At 47.0% G+C, this 26,675-nt stretch overlaps 1 protein-coding gene across 1 annotated transcript in view; it reads left to right on the forward strand.

Annotated features, from left to right (window-relative positions):
* The first annotated feature begins 15,849 nt into the window (after window positions 1-15,849).
* The window catches only part of LOC136577669 (NACHT, LRR and PYD domains-containing protein 1a-like), a 77,030-nt gene continuing 66,204 nt past the window's right edge, over window positions 15,850-26,675 (forward strand). The window contains exon 1 of the mRNA XM_066577579.1: window positions 15,850-15,919. The gene's annotated coding sequence lies outside the window, so the exon portion shown is untranslated. The remainder of the gene's footprint in view (window positions 15,920-26,675) is intronic.

Here is a 26,675-nt window from a genome sequence, read left to right on the forward strand (position 1 = left end):
CACAGGCCTGTGAGCCCTCAACATATCAGTTTGGAGATCATAAACCTGCTATATTCCTTACCAGGGAATGTATTTACTTCTCTGCTTATCTTGTCTGTATTGTTTTAAGTGCAAATTAGTCTCCCTATGTCTGTGCCTTTACATTTGTAAAAATATATCCCATCCAGATCTGTTTCATTATGCCTGATGAAGAAGTAGGTCTGAAAGCTTGCCCTAACATCATGTATTTTTGTTAGCCATTAAACGGTATCATATCTACAAGATGACTTGGTTTCTCTTCCTGAGAACAATCACATTTTGTACTAATGGCTAACGTAGTACCAAACCCCGCTTTTTTGTAGTAAGAGCCGCACACATATCACCATGTTAATGTGGCCTCAGGATACAATATGTCCAGCATACATTCTACCCCAGGGCCATTGTGACTTGAAACCATATTCAAGACAGACAATCCAAATCTGCAGCACATACACTTTGTTGGAAAATTCAGCCTCTAAGCATGGACATTTCACTGGTAAACACATGTATTACTGTAGTGCCTGCCCTGATTAGCTGTCTGGTAGCGCTACCCTATGATAAAAGTGTGGTACTACATGCCCGGTACTGCTCTGTATCTGTACCACGATGAGCGGCTCCTTTGAACACCAGTTGAGAGCAGCTACATGTTATTTTCTGGTGCATTGTGTACTCTACAGAAGCCCCTGCCCTCATCATAGGAAGGGGTTACAGCTTCCAGCAGCTCTTTCTGACTCTTAAATATATGGACCTGCTCTATCTGTATCAGTTATCTGCTTCATTAGAACGAATTACCAGTTTTCCATTGAGTTATGGCTTCAGCATACATTTTTTTTCAACATACAATGGTTCTCTTGGAGCCATTTAATATTGTATGTTGACTTTTTGACTCTGTAACTGAGTTGACTCGCCGGGGAAATTGCTTTCCACCTATTCCTGGTTTTATTTTTGACCATTATTAAAAAATAAATAAATATATATAATGCGTTGAGGTCTGATATTAACACAACCAGTTATCTCCTGACTGAAAAACATATTAAGTTTGAGGTCACATTGCTTTGGTTGAGATATACGCCCCAATAGTCGCTGAGTCTCTTACTTTTGCTGGCTGAAACTAATGGTGCTGCAAGCTTGCATGATGCACTACACGTACTATTGGCAATGACACCCTCCCTATACAAGCATTATGTGTGTACATATAATACTAAGCAGCCACCCCTCCCAAATGTTATGGTGTGTGAGTGGTTTCTCATCAGTATGTTGTACGTGCTACCTGCCCCATATAGGAGTTTCCTCCTGCATGCAGTTGGGAACTGGTCCATGTACCTGCCCTTGAGATATACGCACCAACAGTCACTCAGCCTATGCCCTTTCCTACCGGAACCAGTAAGTTTCACCTTTCTTGGGGTCCCCATTATCTCTCTACCTCTGCTCAGCTGCCCTGTGTTGACATTTTCAATTTGTCACTTTCTTTGAGTGTCTTCTTCCCGTCTTTAGATGATTGAGGAATCTGGGACTTTAGTTTTGTGTTTTTTGCAATGTCCCACTGACTGTCACCTACAGATCTTTGGTGCTCTCCATCCAGCTGACTAGCTGCTACCTCATCGCCCTTATGATTGCCCAGTGGAGTTGCTCGCTGGTGCTTCTATTCTGTTCAGGCGGATCTACCACCTTTTTGAACGGGAGTTGAAGGTACTCTGAGAATACCTGGACGAAAATTTGAAAAAGGGGTTCATTCAATTTTCTTCTTCCCCAGCTGGGGCGCCCATATTTTTTGTGGAAAAGAGTGACTTAACCCTGCAACCATGTATCAATTTCAGGGAGTTAAATAAAATTACAGTAAAGAATTGCTACCCCTTCCCATGATTGCAGAGACTCCGCTCTGCCAAGATCTTCACTAAACTAGATCTAGGTGGGGCCTATAACCTTGTATTGGGATGAATGGAAGACTGCTTTTAAGACAAGGTACAGTCATTTTGAATACCTAGTGAATGCCATTCAGCCTTTACAGTGCTCCCGCCACCTTCCAGCACTTTATCAAAGATGTATTTTGAGACCTGTTGGACCAATTCATATTGGCATATCTCAACTACATCCTTATCTTCTCTGATAACTTGGAGGAACATCACAGGCATGTTTGGGTGGTCTTGGAATGACTGCAAAAGAATAATCTCTACATCAAACTAGAGAAGCGCGAGTTTTAAAAGACCCAAATGAAATTCCTGGGAGACATTATCTCCCCAGTCAGCTTAAGTATGGATCCCAGTAAGATTAAAGCCATGCTGGATTGGCCCATTCTAAGAAATTTGAAGAAAGTACAGCACCTGATTGGTTTTGCGAACTTCTCAAAAGATTTACTAAGGACTTCAAAAAGGTTATCTCTCCTATTACCTCCCTCAAAAAAAAAAAGCACATGCGTTTTCCTGGTTCCTGGAAGCGCAAATTACTTTGGAGAAACTAAAGACTCTGTTTACTTTAGCAACAGAACTGATCCACCCAAGACCAGAATTGCTTTTTGTTGTTGCATTGGATGCCTCCGACTCTGCAGTGGGCGCTGTCCTGTCACAACATATTATCACCCATGGAGAAAAACTATGACGTCGGAAACAAGGAGCTTCTAGCCATCAAGGTGGCTTTCACCGAATGGAGACACCTCTTGGAAAGAGTCAATTATCCAGTAAAGGTTCTTATTGACCATAAGAACTGAACCTTTTGGCAGAACAGAGAAATTCTATCTGTGAGACAAGCACGAAGGCCCCTGTTTTTCTCCAGGTTTAATTTTTTCCTATCCTTTTGCCCCGATTCCAGAAACGGCAAGGCAGATGCTTTGTCCAGAAAATTTCCGGAGCCTGAAGAGGGGTCAAACACTGACTACACTTAATTTTTAGGTATCCTGCACTCTGAAGACCTTCTAACAAAGTTTAAGGGAGGATACAAAAATGATCCTTTCCTGAGTCGTCCTTCTAAGGATGTGAAGCTTTCTTTCAAAAATGGACTTTGAAGACTAGAACACCAACTATATGTTCCCGAGGCTGGTTGACTCAAAGCCCTTTAACTAGTTCATAATTCCAAGCTTGCCAGTCATCTTGGGGTCAAAAAGACTTTGGAACTTCTGCTTTGTTCCTTCTGGTGGCCTGACTGCAGGAGGGATGTGATGAGGTATTTCACCTCTTGCGAAGTATGTGCTCAGAACAAGACGCCACAAGCTCACTGTTCCGTTCGTGTGGGCAAGTGAGCACCGGGCCCACATAAACGTTACCAAGAAGGTTAGGAAACACCAGGTGAACTACCACAGATTAGCACCTTTCCCTATCTTCTGTTAGGGTTAGTGACAGACCTACTTGAGCGGGGACATCACCCCAATAAGGGGGGCCCAGCGGTCTTTGGATCTGGGCCCTAGCTGCCCCTAGGACCCACGCACCCTGGATAGGACACATACACATGCCACCACCAACAGAAATAATTGGACAGGGTAAGAAAGCAGAGCCAGAATCACACCATACAGCAGCAAACATGCAAACACTAACAGCAGATGTTAACTCTATAAATGCCAGGTATTAGTTGACACTTTGATCACAATATGGAAGGTAGCAAGCCACTTCATGCTAGTCCCTACACTAACCAGGAGTCCAGCGACATAACCAAACAAACACAAACCTTTCTTGCAGCCACCAAACATAGAAACTGCTCACACCAGAAACAAAGACAGACTGAATACAGAGACAGCTGACCACACCCACACCTGGGGAGACAGCTTTATGTGTACTGACACAGAGCGATTGGCTGACTGGCTGAGCCACACACACACCCAGCCAGCACAATCCCCAACACCTGAGCAGGAGAGATCCAGAGCACCTGTAACACCACAGGTCTCAGAAGACAGATGTGACACTCGTCCTCTGGGTTTCCTACAACCTCTTCCAGTCCCATGCAGGCCATGGGGATCTATATATATAGACTTTATAGTGAATCTGCCCCCCTTGAAAGGAATGACTACCATCCTTGTTGTTGTGGACCGACTTGCGGAGATGGCTCACTTGATCCCCATACAGTCGTTTCCCACCACCGAGCATACTGCGGAGTTGAAATTTTCCGACTACATGAAATTCCTGATGATGTGGACTCTGACAGAGGGGTTCGGTTCACGTCAAAATTCTGGAAACACTTCTGCACGGTCCTGGGCACTACAGTGATTTTCTCCTAAGCTTTTCATCCTCAGTGTAATGGCCAGACCGAGAGAACAAACCAGACTCTGGAACAGTATCTCCGCTGCTTCATTTCCCATCTTCAGGGCGACTGGGTGGATTATCTACCAAGGGCGGAGTTCACCTACAATAATGCCAAACACAGTTCAACTGCCCAGAGCCTGTTCTTTGCCAATTATGGTACTCGTCCCGTCTTTATACCTGGCCTTGAGATCAACACTCCTGTCCCAACAATCACAGACTTACAGTGTTGACTAAAACACAAGAGAAGTTGAAGGAAACATTAAAGGAAGCCCAAGATGCTTATAAGGTGTCAGACAAGCATCGCCAAGCAGCCCTTACCTTCCAAGTGGGTGATAAGGTGTGGTTATCTACCAAAAGTTTAAAACCTCATGTACCTTCTCCCAAACTTGGACCAAGATTCATCAGACCCGTCCAAGTTACAGCAAGAATCAGCCAGGTGGCCTTCCGTTTAAAGCTCCCGGAAAGCCTCAGAATCCATCCAGTTTTCCCACGTGTCCCTGCTTAAACCTTTTCAGGAAATTACCTTTGCTCAAAGACAACCACCTCCCCCTCCTGTAAAAGTACAAGGGCAGGATGAGTTTATTGTGGAAAAGATCCTGGACTCCTGTAGGCACCGAGGCAGGTTGCAGTGCCTGGTGCAGTGGCAGGGATGTGGTCCAGAGGTAACCGGCCAACAATGTTCAAGCTTCTAGGCTGGCAAGGGAGTTTCATGGCAGGTATCAAGGAAAACCAGCCCTTGGGATATCCGAAGATCATCCTGGAAGTAGGAGGGAACTGTCAGGATGTTGTCCCCTCCCAGTGAGCTATCCAGCTTGCTGGACAAGTTCCCCTGCTGAACCTAGCCTTGTTCCATAATCCCGGTTATCTAGTTCCTGCCTCTTGGTCCTGGCCCTACCCTGCTTCTAATCAGGCTCACTATAAAAGCCTGACTCTGCCACTGCACCAGCGCATGATTATAGTGCTTCACAGCCTTAGTCAATCTCCTCTCCTGCCTCCTCCTCTACAAACCACCTGATACCGACTTCTATCTTACCTCCTGACCATTATACCCACCTCTTCCTTTGTACTGCAACCTTAGACCATCTGATACTGATCTCTGGCTTTCTTCCTGACTACGATACCCATTTCCTTCTTTGTACTGCAACCTGAGACCACCTAATATAGACCTCTGGCTTCATCCTGACTACTGTTCGGACCTGTATGGTTTCTACACCCTCAGCTCCAAACCTAGCACCAGAAATGCTACAGAAATCCTTCTTATGCACTGGGATCTGGTTGGGGATTAACTGGTGGAACCTACTTGCCCTGATCCAACTGTGCTTTTTTTTTTTTCTTTCAAATTCAAATGTTTATTAAGTTTATGATAAAAAAAAACAGAGAACCAAATAGCATACAACTATAATAGAAGAAAAAGAGTCCAATTCTGCAGCTGAGATCCAGGGTAGTCCTGAACAAACCAATTGTAATATGTAGACTAGGCAAAAGATAACATCAATAACAGAGTGGAATCCATGCCATACATAAGTGAATATGTGCAGGCATATGCTGTCCGAGTGTTGCTGAAACCTGAGTCTATGGATTAAATAAGCCTACAAAAAAAATTGGCACTAGTCACAATAAGGATTAGCGAAAATGGGGAGGGTGGTAAAGAGAGATGCAAAGAGAAAGAAAAGAAAGAGATAGGAAGAAGAAGTAAGAGGTTAATTCTAGAGGCACTAGATTCCCTGAGGGATATAAGTACTAAGGGGTACCAAATACTGGAGAGCATTTGTTCCATGGTTCTGAATAGATGATACTGTGTAAAAGAGGGGCACACTCCAGAGCATCCAAAAAGCAGTAGGGGCCTATTTAGAAAGTAGACTAACATACAAGAGTGCAATATGCCAACAATAGTTTAAAGGTTTCCCAATGAAATCAAATGTCAACGCATCAAGTTCAATCTTCTGGAGAATGGTTGACCAGTTCCTTTATTTCCTTCCCTGCATTACGGCTATTTCCGCAAGCCAATCTTCTTAGGTTGGAGGGTCCCTAAATTTCCATTTTCGCAGAATCACTGACATTTATATGCACATCCGGGAAACATGTAGATCAAAGCTGCTTCTAGCAAGTGTGGGATAAGGATGTTAGTAACCTGATGTATGACTTTAAGAACCATGTCCTAGAATCGCCGGAGGGCTGAACAACCCCACCAGACATGAGACGTAGTGCCACCCAGTCGCTACATCGCCAGCAGTTATCTGGTACTGAGGGATACCACTTATGGAGTGTTGCAGAGACTTGCTACCACCTTGTCAGGATTTGAAAAACTGTTTCTTGGGATTTCATCTCAATCAAAGCTTTATGAGATAGATGAAAGCATCAAGTCCACTGTGCCATCATGAATTTACCCAATTCCCTCTCCAAAGCCCCGCAATGTACAGGCAGATGCTGAGAAAGTAGGGAGAGGAGTAATTTGTAAATTGGCGATGCCAAGAGTGTTTTTACATGCAGCAGCCATCAAATTACAGTAGTTATTTCATATGTATTGGAATGTATGTTAACCATATGGCTTCTTTCCATTATTTCATAAACTTTGGCAAATTGTTTCCTTTCAGAGGCGATGCCCATATGTTGTGTAATCTCTCTTATGTCTTCCATTTCCTGGTAGAGAGCTGACATACAAGGCTTTATGTTACTGAATGATATTTTCCTTCCTTGCCTATCTGCTTTCCTTACTTCCTTTAAGTAACGTTTATTTTGTGTATCTTAATTATTTACATTTAGGGCAGCTAAAGGGGGTTTCTGGTCATTCTCTATTGATGACCTGTCCTCTGGATAGGTCATCAGTAGTTGATTGGTAAGGCCGCTGTCAGTGCAGCAGAGCTGGATGTTGTCTTTGAGGTTGGAGCTGGATGTGTAATAGAAGGCATCTCTTTTATTGAAATCAGTAAGAGGGAAGCCTTCTATTACACTTACACCTTCAACCTCAATGTGGATTCCCAATTCTGTTGCACTAACAGTGGGCCAGATAATCAGCTAATCATGGGGATTCCAAACGGCTGACCCAATCGATCAACTACTGATGAACTGTCCTTACATGAGGCAGAAGGCTTAGATTGCCTTAGGGTAGAGACACCCCTGGATGTGAGAGATATGGCTGTGTGAGGGGTGGTAGATATTGTGAAGGGGAAGATGTGGTTCTGAGGGTGGAGGATAGACTGGAGGAAGTTAATGTCCAAGATGCCACATTCACTAGAGATGATCTTTCTGAGAAAGGAAGGGAAACAATGTGAAGTAAGGGGGTGCTGTTTTAACCCTTTCCCTGACACCTGGAGCTCCTTTCTACTAGGGAGAGCCTGCACCACACTACACCGCCCTCCATGAGCATAGACCAGCACCTAAGATCAAGTTCCTCACCACCATCTTTTACTGTAGTGCATCGGGGTGGGAGTCAGAGTGATAGCCACCATGACCCAAAGCTGCTCCTGTTCTGGTGCGCTGCAACAACACCATAAACAAAGTTATGGTGGTGTTAGGTGACGTGACAGGGAGCTGGGTAATGCATTTCTTATACTCAATGGCTCCCACAATGCAGCAGTGTCCCCCTTTGAAGTCGGTGCATGGCACGAAAATCTGACTCATCAGTCCTGTGCGCATGCTCTCCCATAGACTTGAATAGAAGAGTGCGCATGCAGGATTCTGAAAAGAGTCAGATTTTCGTGACACACACCGACTTCAGAGGGGGACAGTGTTAGATTTTGGGAGCTGGTGAGTATAAAAAAATACATTCCCCGACTCCCTGTCACGTCCCCTAAATCTTGTTTATGATGCTGTGGTTTATTTCTCTTTACGAAGCCAAGACCCTTGCTCTACACCTTGCAATCACATATATATAACATGGTCACGTGACATACAACAATATACATTTTTCAAACATAACCCAGACAGTAACCCATTTAGTGCAATACACAACAAATTAATTCACATAGAAGACACTGACAATACAGATGCACAGGGCAAACACACACACTTTTGCAGGGGCCCCTTTAACTCTGGGCTACTACACACCAAATTGATGAAGAGATGTAAAAGGAAATAAAGATAGTCTGCTATTTGAGAATGTTCGAGTTACGAACTTTGCAAGATACGAACAAGCCTTTCCTGCAGTATAATGTAATGCTTTGGCATTACCTCATACTGTGCAGCGATCGGACAGGCTTCTATCAAGCCATATCATAGCATAGTTTGATAGGCACTCTGCATAAGCAGCACTGGGGCATTTCAGAAGGCCCCCGGCTGCTGTGGCAGCCGCATGACATCCCGCGAGGCCATATGGGACCCCTGAACGTTGGGTGCCAGCTGTTTCTTACAGCTGGCACCCAGCCGCAGCAGCCTCGACAAGCCATGCTGCTCATCGGAACTGTAAGCTCTTTAAATGCCGCCGTCAATTCTGTGAGTGGCATTTAAAGAGTGAACTGTTCCGATAAGTGGCGCAGCTTGTTGGGGCTGCTGTGGCTGGGTGCCTGCTAGAAGAAAATGCCAGCATCTGACGTTGTATGGAGCAAGAGCTACCCGTGATCCCCCTCCATACAAGCACTTAAGAACAGCTTTCTGGAACCCATGTAGGGGACTTTCTGTACATGAAGAAGACTTCTATGAGTCAATGAATCAAGGTATTAAGGAAATAATGAATTCTTAGTATATATAGAATGTGAATATTTATTGATGTAGTGGCCCAGAACCAGCGGGCCCCTCCATAATGTTATATGTCTGTCTCATGCCATTTTCCCGTCTGTGTCTTAATTGTGGAATGCATCAGAGTTATGTGTATTGCACCTTTGCAGCTGAGCGATTTCCTTCTGCTTGGCCTGGGACCAATCTACTCCGAATATGCCCGTGCTATCACTGAATGCTGAGTGAGAGAAGGACCGTTGCTTGGCCAGAAGTAAGACACAGGAAACGTGAGTGTTGACTGATAGAGAATAGGAGAGAAAGAGAGTCACTGGGAGCGGATCACACAGATAACTAGGACTGTGGATTGTCTGGATTACCCTGAGAGTCCTCCCTGTCACACCACCTTGACTTGTAATGCCTGTGCCAAGCTAGTGTTATTAGTTGGAATTCGCCGAAGTTACAGTTAACGGACACTACCGACCGTTCCCCATTTGTCCAGAAAGTTTCCCTGTGTGTGGACTAAGTTATTTACTTCACTAAGATTCACTGCAGAGGATGGATCCTCTCTACCCCACCATCTCCTCATCTGTGGGCCCGCTCCTCGGAGGCTGCATTAACCAAAAACAATACAGAGTGCAATGCATTTTGGAGCTGTAACCGCTCCTTTCTGAAGCACAAATCTAATGTACGATAATAACAGATGTTTAAAAGTATCAATATAGATTATGAAAGGTGCGAAAAGAGGAAGAGTATAACACACGAAAAAGGGAAAAATACACGGAAAATACATGATTAACCCCTTTCCGCTCCAGGGTGTAAGTTTATGTCCTGGGAGTGGGGTACTTCCCACTGGGACCTTACGTCCTAGGGATAGCGCGGGATCACATATGATCCCACGCTATCCGGCAGCGGGAGCCGGCTGTCAGTCACAGCCGGCGTCCCGCTGCAACAGCGGGGATGCATCGGAGATGCGCCCCCCCCCCCCCAGCTGTTAACCCCTTCCCTGCCACGATCTAAGTAGATCGCGGCAGGCAAAGAGTTCACAGAGGGAGCGCGCTCCCTCTGTGTCTTCGGCCGACTCTCGCGATGTTATCCCGAGAGCCTGGCCTGTCGCCATGGCAACAGGATGCCAGACACTGGTGTCCTGTGTTGCCAGTGCCTGAGATCGCTGTATAAGCGATAAGGCATGGCAGGGCTACTGCATGCCTTATAACAGTGATCATCAGGGCTGTGGTGAAAGTCCCCCAGGGGGACACAAATGTTGTAAAAAAAAAGATTTAAAAAATGAATTAAAAAAAAAAGTTTAAAAAACCCCTTTTTTATGCTTTTTCTCAGATTAGCATAAAAAAAGGTAAAAAAATTAAAAACCCCACATATTTGGTATTGTTGCATCCGCAACGACGCGCACAATAAGTTGCACATGCTTTTGACTGTGCACGATAAAAAGCGTTTTAAAAAACGCTAAAAACGGAGGCAAAATGCTAATTTTTAGCATTTTGCCTCACTAAAAACGCAATAAAAGTGATCAAAAAAGCCGTATGTACCCCAAAATGGTAACACTAAAAACTACAGCTCGTCTCACAAAAAATAAGCCCCCATAGAGCTCCGTACATCAAAAAATAAAAAGGTTACAGGACTTTGAATGCAGCAATTTAGAAAAAAATCTTTTTCCAAAAAAAGGGTTTTTATTGCAGAAAAGTGGGAAAACCTAAAAAAAAATGTAAGAATTTTGGTATCGTTGTAATCGTACCGGCCCGCAGAAAAAATGGATTGTCTTATTTATGCTGCATGATTAACGCTGTAAAAAAAAAAAATCTATGGCAGAATTGATGCGTTTTCTTTCCCTTTTATCACTAAAAAAAAAAAAAAGTTTTACAATATAGTCTATGTACCCAAAAATTACGCCGATAAAAACTACAGTTCGCCACGCAAAAAACAAGCCCTTATACGGCCATGTTGACGGAAAAATAAAAAAATTATAACTTTTGATAAATGGAGAAGAAAATCCGCCAAAAATCCTTGCGTCCTTAAAGGGGTAGTCTCGCGGCAGCAAGTGGGGTTATACACTTCTGTATGGCCATATTAATGCACTTTGTAATGTACATCATGCATTAAATATGAGCCATACAGAAGTTATTCACTTACCTGCTCCGTTGCTAGCATCCCCGTCGCCATGGTTCCGTCTAACTTCGGTGTCTTCTTGCTTTTTTAGACGCGCTTGCGCTGTGCGGTCTTCTCCCTTCGGCTCCGCTCGGCAGCATCGGCCATCATTGGCGTTTTGGCTCTGCCCCCTTGTACGCATCATCGCGTAGCTCCGCCTCCGTCACGTGCCGATTCCAGCCAATCAGGAGGCTGGAACCGGCACACGTCACGGGGCGGAGCTACGCGATGACGCATACAAGGGGGCGGAGCCAAAACGCCGATGCTGCCGAGCGGAGCCGAAGGGAGAAGACTGCACAGCGCAAGCGCGTCTAAAAAAGCAAGAAGACACCGAAGTTAGACGGAACCATGGCGACGAGGACGCTAGCAACGGAGCAGGTAAGTGAATAACTTCTGTATGGCTCATATTTAATGCACGATGTACATTACAAAGTGCATTAATATGGCCATACAGAAGTACTTAACCCCACTTGATTTCGCGAGACAACCCCTTTAAGCCCAAAATAGGCCATGTCCTTAAGGGGTTAAAAATCATATGGTTATGTAATGAAAGACTTCAAATTTATACATTAAAGATATAATATGCCTGATCTGAAATACATGTCTGAGTAGATTAATATACAAGACTGGGAGCATAAAAGAAAGCATATAAAATGAAGCACAGAGAATCAAAGCTGGAATACACAGCCTAAACTAATGACAAGTCACCTAAGATGAAGGTAGTGGCATATAGAGTGTTAAAAAAAACTAGCATATCTTACATAATACATTCCCTTAGGTAAAAATTAGTATCGGCATCGGGGTGAGCAACAGTAGACAATAAATAAATGTAAACATAGATACAACCATGAACTGGCATATCTTTCATAATGCATATCGGAAACGGGGTAAGACGATCATGCAGAATGTTTTTCACACAATGTTGCTCGGAGCTATAATGGGTGGTGAAAAGGCGCCATTTTCCAGCATAAATAACTTACGAGTACAACCCACACGCATACAGAAGCAGAGCCGGCCCTGGGTAAGTTCGCTTAGTGTTTTCTTCTTTCAGTGCTTCCTGTGATGAAATACTTTAATACTTTGCGCTCCGACTGTTCTGATCAAACCACAATTTCTACTATCTGCATGTATTTAATGTATCCCAGTATTTTGTATGTTCACCGCATGATTCAACCAATATCCCTAGGGGATGTTTTTACCTTCCATATAGACCTCTATTGTTACATCCACCTGCTGCTTGATCATCTACTGCCTCTTGCCCCATTTCCAATAGTTATCTGCACCTGAGATCTCTCGCCGTTTCATGCATCCCCATCTCCTCTTGACAGCAGCAAGGCACACGTTGCCAGGGCTCTCTACTTATGCCCGACATCTGCATCACCGCCTCAACTCTAACCATTCTCACTCCTTAGTAGCTGCGCCCTTTATTGACAGGATATGCCATGTTGTATATATTCAACTCAGAAACAGAGTCTTTCACTGCCATACTTGACTACAGCTGACCTTTAATGCTCTGTAGGAGCTGCGTCCATAGTTCGCAGGATGCACAACGTCATAGTAATTTCACTGAGGTTGTAACACATATAGCTTCAAACACTATGCTGCTGCATACCCATAGGTGCCTTGTTGTACTATTAAAATCACAATAATGAAGAGGTTACATGGCATCCTACACATTACGTCGTAACAGCATCGCACATTAACCCACAACCTACTTAAGGCCTTGCATTAACTCAAACTATGACGCCATCACTACATTTCGCTAACAGTATCACAGTCCCAGCGAGTCCTCAGGCCTATCCTGGTGAGTGATTTCACATTACGCAGTAATAGTACACTCATACTTGCACAATACAATTTTGCCGTTCTTCTCCGATTCTTTCTTTGCTTGTGCTGTCTTCAAACCTCAGACCTTATGAAGCATGCATAGCATATCTTTGGCACCAAATCACTATGGTGTCCAGCTCTGCAGCAAAAAAGACTCCCTTTCCTCCCATGCACTGCGGGGGCTTTCACTTTTGGTCTGGCAGCCATTGTGTGGCTGCCTCTCCATCTGTGCAAAGGGATAGAAAAGGGGTGGAGGAAAACCCAGTCTGTATGAGGGTGTGGAGCCTGGTATGATGTCCGGGTGCAGAAGCATCAAGGAGCTGAAGAAAAAAGAGTAGATTTGTGTGAAAATTAATTTCAGTAGGAAGTGCTGCCGACCAGATAAAGCCACCAACTGGTGGACAAAATGGAGCAAATGGAGAAACAATACTGGTAGCCCAGCACCACTTTCCAATGAATTTCAACAGGCAATGGGATAAGATTTATCCAACTTCTCTTTTTTGTTGTGTCAATTAAAACTAGCAGGTACGCGTTTCGGGGTAGGCCCCTTCATCAGTCAAGTTGGTTAGACATAACTCTTGGGGCTGCAGAATAAACCCAAAAATGCTGGTGTTACCAGAAGGCGCTGTGAGCCTACCAGGGAACACCAGGAGAAGTGGTCTGGACATAGAAGTCACAGCGCCTTCTGGTAATACCAGCGCTCTTGGGTTTATTCTCCAGCCCCAAGAGTTATGTCTAACCCAGCTTAACTGATGAAGGGGCCTTCCCCAAAAGGTGTAGATGCTGGTTTTAATTGACACAATAAAAAGAGAAGTTGGATAAATCTCCATCTGTGCGACTTGTTTGCCTCTCCACCCCCAGGTCATCAAAGGCCCTTTTCAGTTCCTCAGCATGAAGACAACTCTCTGGTCATGGCTCTCAACGGCTGCAGCCACGTCATTCACTGGCCTCCAGTGACTATTGGCCTGCAGCTACTGAGTGCTGCTCAAAGACTGACTCTGTGACACAGCTTTGTTTTCTAATGTCCCAGGCACCTCAGGTGTTGAGAACTTTTTAACTCATTCTCTAGTGTGGGTGGGCTTAGTTCTTAATTTTTTCCCTAACCTTAGTCGCAGTCTTATGGGCGGTCATGCATTATTTGCATCCCTGCTTGCGACGTGGAAGGGGTGGAGCCTTCCCTTGGCAGCCTCTGAGATTTCAGCAAAATTGTGCTCCTGTGCTTGTCATCCCTGCTTCCTGCCAATGCTTTGTGCAAGGGGAGCAGAACCTCTCATACCAGCTGTTTTGCTTTAAGAAGCAACACTTATGTTTGGATACAGTTTTAAAGAGAGTAAGATAATATGAAAGATTTACCAAGAATAGTTTATTCAAATTAAGTAATAATGGAGCATAGTGATGAACAATTGTACTTTTGTAAATTATATCTATACACAAAGGACAATATCTATATACAAATGATAAAGGTTGCACCTTACATCACAAAGTATAAAGATTGCAAATTATATCACATTCCTATCTATATATAAAGATCACAACTTACATCGCATCACTCGAAAAGTAGCATGATCTGCCTTAACAGAGAACCTTCTCTATGAGTTTACCTTGCATCCCTGGCAGATAGCATCATCTGACTTGTATATCAGCAGCCAGAGATGCCCACCTCCAAACGGCACCAAGACAGAGAACCTCTCCTGGAACTGGATGAGTAGAATGTCCCTATACTTGTCTGGATGGCTTTTGTCTTGGTTCTGGAAAGTAAAACTTTTATTGGCCCAGAGTTGGGCACTACAATAGTGTATGTGGTCACTTTCATTTAATGGGTACGTATGTGTTTATTTAATATGTTTTTATGAAATATTTTTTCAATTAAACAGAATCTCCATTCACATGCAGGGCTTGCAAATATAGTCATACATTTATATTAGGCTGTCTATCAAATTGCATAGTACAAGATTTTTAGGATATACTTCCATCAGTAAGTCCATTATTGCGTTTAGAATTATTTTCTTTTGGGTTTCTGCCCCAGTATATGAAAAGGAGGGGGGTGGGGGGAGGAAAGAAGGGGAGGGGTATAAGGAAGGCGACAGGTGTAAGGTTAGGAGCCCTGCCTTGTTATGGAAAATCTGTTTTATTGCGACAAGGTTTTATCAAGCATCTTTCCATTGAGCAGGGCTTCCACATGCATCCAGGACATGCACTAAGGGATATATTTTTCTACGGAGCTATACACATTATTACATTATAGGGTTGCATATTGTATCTTTCATCAGGACAGCTACCGCTTCTCTCTAGATTTCTTATTTTCTCCTTTTCCCCTAGTGTACGCAGGGAGGGGTGAGGGGATCAAAGTCTCAAGGTGGTGGGGGTTGTGGGGGGGGGGAGGGAAAACATATGTAGGGGTCACATTACTTAACCCACTACGGAAACATCCTTAAAAATAAACCATTTTGACACCTGATACTTTACAAAATCGGTTTCTAACGTCTCTCCTCCTCCGCGAATATCCAGTCCAGTCGTCTGTTCTTTATAAAGAGATGTCCGTTTTATGCCCCAGCACGTTGGCCCCAAAGTATTCCCCATGTCAGGTCAAGTCCCACTAACCGGGTGGTCTCCGGATATAGATCTCTCCATATACCATATGATTGTTTTGAAGGACTCTTCGATTGCCCTTTTCACTCGGTGCGGTAGGACATCAATGAAACTCTCCCACACTTCAAAGAATCCTTCCAGTATGTATGTCTTTAAAAGTGTTTGACTTACGTCTGTAACTGACTGCATAGTCTGCCTGATAAGCAACTGTGTCCCTTATTGGCAGTCAATTCCCTCATTCCTAGCTACAGGGTAGAGATTGGCTGACAGAATAGTGAGAGCCCATGATTGGTGGAACAGCTCTCCGCACGGGTTGGTTAGTAAATTCCTGTTAGGAGCAGTGGCAGTTAGAGAAGCAGTTGGAGATTAGCAGCTGAAGAGAGAGGAAGCAGAAGCAAGAGCAGGAGAGAGAGAGAGAAAAATCAGTGCGGTGAAAAGGAAGCAGCGTGAGTACACAGAAAGGGTGACATCAAAGATAGAGGGAGGAAAGAAGGAACAGTTTATGTGATAATAAAGATCAAGACAGGATAGATTGTGCGTAAAGAAGATCCAGTTAGCAGAAGTCCATAGAGGAGAAGACAGAGAGAAGAGTGGAGGGGCAAAGCATAGCGTACAGAAGAGGTTCCTGTACTTACCTTGTCATTAAGCCCCCCAAAGCAAACAGAAGTGGTTCCTGCACTTACCTATTAAAGCATGCAGATGTAGTTCCTGTACTTACCTCACTAAAGCATAGAGATGTGGTCCCTGTACTTACCTCTTAAAGCATGCAGATGTAGTTCCTGTACTTACCTCACTAAAGCATAGAGATGTAGTTCCTGTACTTACCTCACTAAAGCATAGAGATGTAGTTCCTGTACTTACCTCACTAAAGCATAGAGATGTGGTCCCTGTACTTACCTCTTAAAGCGTACAGATGTGGTACCTTTGCTTATCTGGAAATACCTACCTCATAATGACATTTCTGCCGTCAGACATGTCCAACATATGAAATTATTTATGGAAGACCTCTACGGAAAATAAATTGTTCTTATGTTTTACTGTTCATCCTGTCCCTTGAAGTTTCCTTCTCACCACCATGACATCTGCACTGAAGTTTACCACATCGATACTCTAGGGAAAGCACCATTCCCCATTTTATTTTACTTTATCAATTTTTTTAATTATTAATTTGCTTGGAACACGTTTAGAACTGTATATGGGCTGGCATCACAAACTTTGACATTTATTTACCAACATGCCCTGCCTGCCCTTCACGGGTAGCACCACAATGCCACACTAGAGACATTTTTTATACTGTCAGTCGTTGCCATCATTTTGTGTGAGGAATCTGCGGAGTTACTGCCACGCAATTTACCACATGCCAGGCGGCTGCCCATTACACTGTCTTAGCAACAATGCCTATGTGTTGATTGCCCTAGTCTTCATGACAGAATAATGCAGTGCACACCGGTCGTGTGCACTGCAGTCTCTATCTAACACATACACAGCCCATCCTCCTCGCAGACGAACGATATCATGACTTTTTATTGTGTGCTAACTTACTCTTAAGAGATACCCATCTTCATTTTATTACACAGTCATAAATACCTCATTAAACATGGACTTTAGAATAAGTCTTTAGTTCTTGTTTGTCTGAGAGAAGCAAAATAAAAGTCTAAATAATCACACAATCTACATATTCCTACCACCGGCGCCTTCATGCTCCTTCTGCGCTCCCTTCCCTCCCCAGGCTTGACTCTATCTGGTGGAAAGGGAGCCTCACATGGCACTTGAAGCACCCTGCTTCCTCCTCTTCCAGCCACATCACAGACCAGTAGGAGGCAGGGCATACTCAGAGGCCTGTCTGGTGTGCTCACTATTATTTGTGCTCTATATGGCCCTGTGCGGTGTGCTCACTAGTATTTGTGCTCCCTATGGCCCTGTCCGGTGTGCTCACTATTATTTGTGCTCCATATGACCCTGTCCAGTGTGCTCACTAGTATTTGTGCCCTATATGGCCCTGTGCGGTATGCTCACTAGTATTTGTGCTCTATATCGACCTGTGTGGTGTGGTCACTAGTATTTGTGCTCCATATGGCCCTGTGCAGTGTACTCACTAGTATTTGTGCTCCATATGGCCCTGTGCAGTGTACTCACTAGTATTTGTGCTCCATATGACCCTGTCAGGTAGGCTCACTAGTATTTGTGCTCCACATGGCCCTGTGCAGTGTGCTTAGTATTATTTGTGCTCCATATGACCCTGTCCGGTATGCTCACTAATATTTGTGCTCCATGTGGCCCTTTCCGGTGTGCTCAATAGTATTTGTGCTCCATACGACCCTGTCAGGTAGGCTCACTAGTATTTGTGCTCCATATGACCCTGTCCGGTGTGCTCACTATTATTTGTGCTCCATATGGCCCTGTCCGGTGTGCTCACTAGTATTTGTGCTCCATATGACCCTGTCCGGTGTGCTCACTAGTATTTGTGCTTCATATGGCCCTTCCTGGTGTGCTTACTAGAGATGAGCGAGCACCAAAATGCTCGGGTGCTCGTTACTCGAGACGAATTTTTCGTGATGCTCGAGGGTTCGTTTCGAGTAACGAACCCCATTGAAGTCAATGGGCGACCCGAGCATTTTTGTATATCGCCGATGCTCGCTAAGGTTTTCATTTGTGAAAATCTGGGCAATTCTACAAAGTGATGGGAACGACACAGCAACGGATAGGGCAGGCGAGAGGCTACATGTTGGGCTGCATCTCAAGTTCCCAGGTCCCACTATTAAGCCACAATAGCGGCAAGAGTGGACCCCCCCCCCTCCCAACAACTTTTACTTCTGAAAAGCCCTCATTAGCAATGGATATCTTAGCTAAGCACCACACTACCTCCAACAAAGCACAATCACTGCCTGCATGACACTCCGCTGCCACTTCTCCTGGGTTACATGCTGCCCAACCCCCCCCCCGCACGACCCAGTGTCCACAGCGCACACCAAATTGTCCCTGCGCAGCCTTCAGCTGCCCTCATGCCATGCCACACTCATGTCTATTTATAAGTGCGTCTGCCAGAGGAACCGCAGGCACACACTGCAGAGGGTTGGCACGGCTAGGCAGCGACCCTCTTTAAAAGGGGCGGGGCGATAGCCCACAATGCTGTACAGAAGCAATGAGAAATCCAATCCTGTGCCACCTCCATCTGGAGCTGCACACGTGGGCATAGCAATGGGGAACCTATGTGCCACACACTATTCATTCTGTCAAGGTGTCTGCACACCCCAGTCAGACCGCGGTTTTTTATAAATAGTCACAGGCAGGTACAACTCCGCAATGGGAATTCCGTGTGCACCCACAGCATGGGTGGCTCCCTGGAACCCACCGGCGGTACATAAAAATATCCCATTGCATTGCCCATCACAGCTGAGGTAGTAATGTCATGTTAAATGCAGGTGGGCTTCGGCCCACACTGCATGCCCCAGTCAGACTGGGGTTCTTTAGAAGTGGACACAGATTCATTTACAACTCCCTGTGGACCGACAGCATGGGTGGGTGCCAGGAAGCCACCGGCGGTACATAAAAATATCCCATTGCATTGCCCAACACAGCTGATGTAACGTCAGCTGTAATGCAGGTGGGCTAAAAATTCATTTGATTACACTGTAGGCGAGGACCCACAAAAATTGCTGTATCAACAGTACTAATGTACATCAGAAAAATTGGCCATGCCCAACCAAGATGGCAGGTGAAACCCATTAATCGCTTTGGTTAATGTGGCTTAATTGGTAACTAGGCCTGGAGGCAGCCCAGTTAAAATAAAAATTGTTGGAGGTGAAAGTTTCAACGCTTTAATGAGAATTGAAACGTATAAAAATTGTTTAGAAAAATTATATGACTGAGCCTTGTGGGCCTAAGAAAAATTGCCCGTTTGGCGTGATTATGTGAGGTTTCAGGAGGAGGAGCAGGAGGAGGAGGAGGAATATTATACACAGATTGATGAAGCGAAAAGGTCCCCGTTTTTGATGGGGATACAGAACGATGCTTCCATCCGCGGGTGCAGCCTACGTATTGCTTAGGTATCGCTGCTGTCCGCTGGTGGAGAAGAGAAGTTTGGGGAAATCCAGGCTTTGTTCATCTTTATGAGTGTAAGCCTGTCGGCACTGTCGGTTGACAGGCGGGTACGCTTATCTGTGATGATTCCCCCAGCCGCACTAAACACCCTCTCTGACAAGACGCTAGCCGCAGGACAAGCAAGCACCTCCAGGGCATACAGCGCGAGTTCAGGCCACGTGTCCAGCTTCGACACCCAGTAGTTGTAGGGGCAGAGGCGTCACGGAGGACGGTCGTGCGATCGGCTACGTACTCCCTCACCATCCTTTTACAGTGCTCCCGCCGACTCAGCCGTGACTGGGGAGCAGTGACACAGTCTTGCTGGGGAGCCATAAAGCTGCCAAGGGCCTTAAAGAGTGTTGGCCTGCCTGTGCTGTACATCCTGCCTGATCTCCGCGCCTCCCCTGCTACCTGGCCCTCGGAACTGCGCCTTCGGCCACTACCGCTGTCGTATGTGAATTTTACCATCAGTTTGTCCGCCATGGTCCTGTGGTATAGCAACACTCTCGAACCCCTTTCCTCTTCGGGTATGAGAGTGGAAAGGTTCTCCTTATACCGTGGGTCGAGCAGTGTGTACACCCAGTAATCCGTAGTGGCCAGAATGCGTGTAACGCGAGGGTCACGAGAAAGGCATCCTAACATGAAGTCAGCCATGTGTGCCAGGGTACCTGTACGCAACACATGTCTGTCCTCACTAGGAAGATCACTTTCAGGATCCTCCTCCTCCTCCTCAGGCCATACACGCTGAAAGGATGACAGGCCAGCAGCATGTCTACCCTCACCAGTGAGCCAAGCTGTGTCTTCCCCCTCCTCCTCATCTTCCTCCTCCTCCTCCTCCTCCTCCTCACCACGCTGAGATATAGACAGGAGGGTGCTCTGACTATCCAGCGACATACTGTCTTCCCCCGCCTCTGTTTCCGAGTGCAAAGCGTCTGTCTTTATGCTTTGCAGGGAACTTCTCAAGAGGCATAGCAGAGGAATGGTAACGCTAATGATTGCAGCATCGCCGCTCACCACCTGGATAGACTCCTCAAAGTTTCCAAGGACCTGGCAGATGTCTGCCAACCAGGCCCACTCTTCTGAAAATAATTGAGGAGGCTGACTCCCATTGCGCCGCCCATGTTGGAGTTGGTATTCCACTATAGCTCTACGCTGCTCATAGAGCCTGGCCAACATGTGGAGCGTAGAGTTCCACCGTGTGGGCACGTCGCACAGCAGTCGGTGCACTGGCAGATTAAACCGATGTTGCAGGGTGCGCAGGGTGGCAGCGTCCGTGTGGGACTTGCGGAAATGTGCGCAGAGCCGGCGCACCTTTCCGAGCAGGTCTGACAAGCGTGGGTAGCTTTTCAGAAAGCGCTGAACCACCAAATTAAAGACCTGGGCCAGGCATGGCACGTGCGTGAGGCTGCCGAGCTGCAGAGCCGCCACCAGGTTACGGTCGTTGTCACACACGACCATGCCCGGTTGGAGGCTCAGCGGCGCAAGCCAGCGGTCGGTCTGCTCTGTCAGACCCTGCAGCAGTTCGTGGGCCGTGTATCTCTTATCTCCTAAGCTGAGTAGTTTCAGCACGGCCTGCTGACGCCCACCGCTGTGCTGCCACGCCGCGCGACACCGACTGCTGGCGACGTGCTGCTGCTGACACATCTTGATTGCGAGACAGAGGTTGCGGAGGAGGAGGGTGCTTTAGTGGAGGAAGCATACACCGCCGCAGATACCAGCACCGAGCTGGGGCCCGCAATTCTGGGGGTGGGTAGGACGTGAGCGGTCCCAGGCTCTGACTTGGTCCCAGCCTCCACTAAATTCACCCAATGTGCCGTCAGGGAGATATAGTGGCCCTGCCCGCCTGTGCTTGTCCACGTGTCCGTTGTTAAGTGGACCTTGGCAGTAACCGCGTTGGTGAGGGCGCGTACAATGTTGCGGGAGACGTGGTCGTGCAGGGCTGGGACGGCACATCGGGAAAAGTAGTGGCGACTGGGAACTGAGTAGCGCGGGGCCGCCGCCGCCATCATACTTTTGAAGGACTCCGTTTCCACAACCCTATACGGCAGCATCTCCAGGCTGATAAATTTTGCTATGTGCACGTTTAATGCTTGAGCGTGCGGGTGCGTGGCGGCGTACTTGCGCTTGCGCTCAAACACTTGCGCTAGCGACGGCTGGACGGTGCGCTGAGAGACATTGGCGGATGGGGCCGAGGACAGCGGAGGTGAGGGTGTGGGTGCAGGCCAGGAGACGGTAGTGCCTGTGTCCTCAGAGCGGGGTTGGATCTCAGTGGCAGGTTGGGGCACAGGGGGAGAGGCAGCGGTGCAAACCGGAGGCGGTGAACGGCCTTCGTCCCACCTTGTGGGGTGCTTGGCCATCATATGTCTGCGCATGGTGGTGGTGGTGAGGCTGTTGGTGTTGGCTCCCCGGCTGATCTTGGCGCGACAAAGGTTGCACGCCACTGTTCGTCGGTCGTCTGCACTCTCAGTGAAAAACTGCCAGACCTTTGAGCACCTCGGCCTCTGCAGGGTGGCATGGCGCGAGGGGGCGCTTTGGGAAACAGTTGGTGGATTATTCGGTCTGGCCCTGCCTCTACCCCTGGCCACCGCACTGCCTCTTGCAACCTGCCCTGCTGCTGCCCTTGCCTCCCCCTCTGAAGACCTGTCCTCAGTAGGCGTAGCAATCCAGGTGGGGTCAGTCACCTCATCGTCCTGCTGCTCTTCCTCAGAATCCTCGGTGCGCTCCTCCCTCGGACTTAATGCCCTTACTACTACCTCACTGATAGACAACTGTGTCTCATCGTCATCGGCCTCCTCACCCACTGAAAGGTCTTGAGACAGTTGCCGGAAGTCCCCAGCCTCCTCCCCCGGACCCGGGAACTTTGCAATGGTTGGGCATCAGTCACGATAAACTCCTCTGGTGGGAGAGGAACCACTGCTGCCCAATCTGAGCAGGGGCCCGAGAACAGTTCCTGAGAGTCTGCCCGCTCCTCAGAATGTCTCATTTTCATGGAGTGAGGAGGCTGGGAGGAAGGAGGAGCAGCAGCCAGAGGATTCTGAGTTGCAGCAGTGGACGGCGCAGAACTCTGGGTGGACGATAGGTTGCTAGAAGCACTTTCTGCCATCCACGACAGGACCTGCTCACACTGCTCATTTTCTAATAAGGGTCTACCGCGTGGACCCATTAAATGTGCTATGAATGTGGGGACGCCAGAAACGTGCCTCTCTCCTAATCCCGCAGCAGTCGGCTGTGCTACACCAGGATCAGGAGCTCGGCCTGTGCCCACACCCGGACTAGGGCCTCCGCGTCCTCGGCCGCGCCCACGTCCTCTAGGCCTACCCCTACCCCTCAGCATGCTGTATTACCAGGAATGCAGAAACACAACACTGTAATTAAATGTGCCGCTTATTGGCCTGTGGTTTGAGGCTGAGTTCGCTTACGGAACGCCAGGAAATAATTTTGCGCAAGCCTGCTGTAACACTTAGCTGGCTGCGTATTTTTTTGGAGAAATTTTACCCCCTGCAGACACGGACCCAGAACACTGAGCAGAGTGACAGGCAGGCCAAATAGATTTTTTTCTAATCTTTTTTTGCACAAGGACCACTGCGTATATTCAATCTATATATATCTTCTGGCCCTGCCTACACAATTCTGTCCCTGATGTGTGTGTCACGGAACTGTAGTGTTGCACTGTTATTAAGTGCAACAGAGCGGTGATTTCAGAGGCAGGAAATAATTTTGCGCAAGCCTGCTGTAACACTTAGCTGGCTGCGTATTTATTTGGAGAAATTTTACCCCCAGCAGACACGGACCCAGAACACTGAGCACAGTGACAGGCAGGCCAAATAGATTTTTTTCTAATCTTTTTTTGCACAAGGACCATTGCGTATATTCAATCTATAAGATGTCTTCTGGCCCTGCCTACACAATTCTGTCCCTGTAGTATTACTGCAGGGTGCAATGCTCTGCACGGCCGATATAGCAAAAAAAAAAAAATGTGTAACACTGCTAAAAGCAGCCTCCACAGTACTGCACACTGTTAGATGTGGCCCTAAGAAGGACCGTTGGGGTTCTTGAAGCCTACACTAACACTTAACGCTCTCCCTACAGCAGCTCCAACACTATAGCACTGTCCCTCAGCTATCTCACAATGCATCTGAGGCGAGCCGCGGGAGGGGCCGATTTTTATACTCAGGTGACACCTGATCTCGCCAGCCACTCACTGCAGGGGGGTGGTATAGGGCTTGAACGTCGCAGGGGGAAGTTGTAATGCCTTCCCTGTCTTTCAATTGGCCAGAAAAGCGCGCTAACGTCTCAGAGAGGAAACTGAAAGTAACTCGAACATCGCGTGGTACTCGTTACGAGTAACGAGCATCTCGAACACGCTAATACTCGAACGAGTATCAAGCTCGGACGAGTACGTTCGCTCATCTCTAGTGCTTACTATTATTTGTGCTCCATATGGCCCTGTGCGGTGTACTCACTAGTATTTGTGCTCCATATGGCCCTGTGCAGTGTACTCACTAGTATTTGTGCTCCATATGGCCCTGTGCAGTGTACTCACTAGTATTTGTGCTCCATATGGCCCTGTGCAGTGTACTCACTAGTATTTGTGCTCCATATGGCCCCGTCTATTGTGCTCACTAGTATTTGTGCTCCATATGGACCTGTCCGGTGTGCTCACTAGTATTGTGCTCCATATGGCCCTGTCCAGTGTGCTCACTAGTATTTTTGCTCCATATAGCCGTGTCTATTGTGCTCACTAGTATTTGTGCTCCATATGGCCCTGTCCAGTGTGCTCACTAGTATTTTTGCTCCATATAGCCGTGTCTATTGTGCTCACTGGTATTTGTGCTCCATATGGCCCTGTGTGGTCTGCTCCCTAGTATTCGTGCTCCATATGGCCCTGTCCGCTGTGCTCATTCGTATTTGTGCTCCATGTGGCCCTGCCAGGTGTACTCACTGATATTTGTGCTCCATATTGCCCTGTGTGGTGTGCTCACTAGCATTTGTGCTCCATATGACCCTGTCTGGTGTGCTCACTAGTATTTGTGCTCCACATTGCCCTGTCCAGTGGGCTCACCAGTATTTGTGCTCCATATGACCCTGTCGGTGTGCTCACTAGTATTTGTGCTCCATATGGCCCTGTCCGGTGTGCTCACTAGTATTTGTGCTCCATATGGACCTGTGTGGTGTGGTCACTAGTATTTGTGCTCTATATGGCCCTGTGTGGTGTGGTCACTTGTATTTGTGCTCCATATGGCCCTGTCTGGTGTGCTCACTAGTATTTGTGCTCCACATTGCCCTGTCCAGTGTGCTCACCAGTATTTGTGCTCCATATGACCCTGTCGGTGTGCTCACTAGTATTTGTGCTCCATATGGCCCTGTCCGGTGTGCTCACTAGTATTTGTGCTCCATATGGACCTGTGTGGTGTGGTCACTACTATTTGTGCTCTATATGGCCCTGTGTGGTGTGGTCACTTGTATTTGTGCTCCATATGGCCCTGTCTGGTGTGCTCACTAGTATTTGTGTTCATATGGCCCTGTGCGGTGTGCTCACTAGTATTTATGCTCCATATGGCCCTTTCCGAAGTTTCACTAGTATTTGTGCTCCATATGGCCCTGTCTGGTGTGCTCACTAGTATTTGTGCTCCATATGGCCCTGTCCGGTGTGCTCCCTAGTATTTGCTCTCCATATGGCCCTGTGCGGTGTGCTTACTAGTATTTGTGTCCATATGGCCCTTTCCGAAGTGTTCACTAGTATTTGTGCTCCATATGACCCTGTCCGGTGTGTTCACTATTATTTGTGCTCCATATGACCCTGTCCGGTGTGCTCACTAGTATTTGCTCTCCATATGGCCCTGTGTGGTGTGCTTACTATTATTTGTGCTCCATATGACCCTGTCCGGTGTGCTCACTAGTTTTTGTGCTCCATATGGCCCTGTCCGGTGTGCTCACTAGTATTTGCGCTCCATATGGCCCTGTGCGGTGTGCTTACTATTATTTGTGCTCCATATGGCCCTGTCCGGTATGCTCACTAGTATTTGTGCTCCATATGGCCCTGTCCGCTGTGCTCATTCGTATTTGTGCTTCATATGGCCCTTCCTGGTGTGCTCACTAGTATTTGTGCTCCATATGGCCCTGTCCGGTGTGCTCACTAGTATTTGTGCTCCATATGGCCCTGTCCGGTGTGCTCCCTAGTATTCGTGCTCCATATGGCCCTTTCCGGTGTGCTCCCTAGTATTTGCGCTCCATATGACCCTGTCTGGTGTGCTCACTAGTATTTGTGCTCCACATTGCCCTGTCCAGTGTGCTCACCAGTATTTGTGCTCCATATGACCCTGTCGGTGTGCTCACTAGTATTTGTGCTCCATATGGCCCTGTCCGGTGTGCTCACTAGTATTTGTGCTCCATATGGACCTGTGTGGTGTGGTCACTACTATTTGTGCTCTATATGGCCCTGTGTGGTGTGGTCACTTGTATTTGTGCTCCATATGGCCCTGTCTGGTGTGCTCACTAGTATTTGTGCTCCACATTGCCCTGTCCAGTGTGCTCACCAGTATTTGTGCTCCATATGGCCCTGTCCGGTGTGCTCACTAGTATTTGTGCTCCATATGGCCCTGTCCGGTGTGCTCCCTAGTATTTGTGCTCCATATGGCCCTTTCCGGTGTGCTCCCTAGTATTTGTGCTCCATATGACCCTGTCCGGTGTGCTCACTAGTATTTGTGCTCCATATGGCCCTGTCCGGTGTGCTCACTATTATTTGTGCTCCATATGGCCCTGTCCGGTGTGCTCACTAGTATTTGTGCTCCATATGTCCCTGTCCGGTGTGCTCACTAGTATTTGTGCTCCATATGGCCCTGTCCGGTGTGCTCCCTAGTATTTGTGCTCCATATGGCCCTTTCCGGTGTGCTCCCTAGTATTTGCGCTCCATATGACCCTGTCCGGTGTGCTCCCTAGTATTTGCGCTCCATATGACCCTGTCCGGTGTGCTCCCTAGTATTTGTGCTCCATATGGCCCTTTCCGGTGTGCTCCCTAGTATTTGTGCTCCATATGACCCTGTCCGGTGTGCTCACTAGTATTTGTGCTCCATATGGCCCTGTCCGGTGTGCTCACTATTATTTGTGCTCCATATGGCCCTG

The sequence above is a fragment of the Eleutherodactylus coqui genome, chromosome 8 (assembly GCF_035609145.1).
Source record: "Eleutherodactylus coqui strain aEleCoq1 chromosome 8, aEleCoq1.hap1, whole genome shotgun sequence".
In the NCBI taxonomy this organism is placed as follows: domain Eukaryota; kingdom Metazoa; phylum Chordata; class Amphibia; order Anura; family Eleutherodactylidae; genus Eleutherodactylus; species Eleutherodactylus coqui.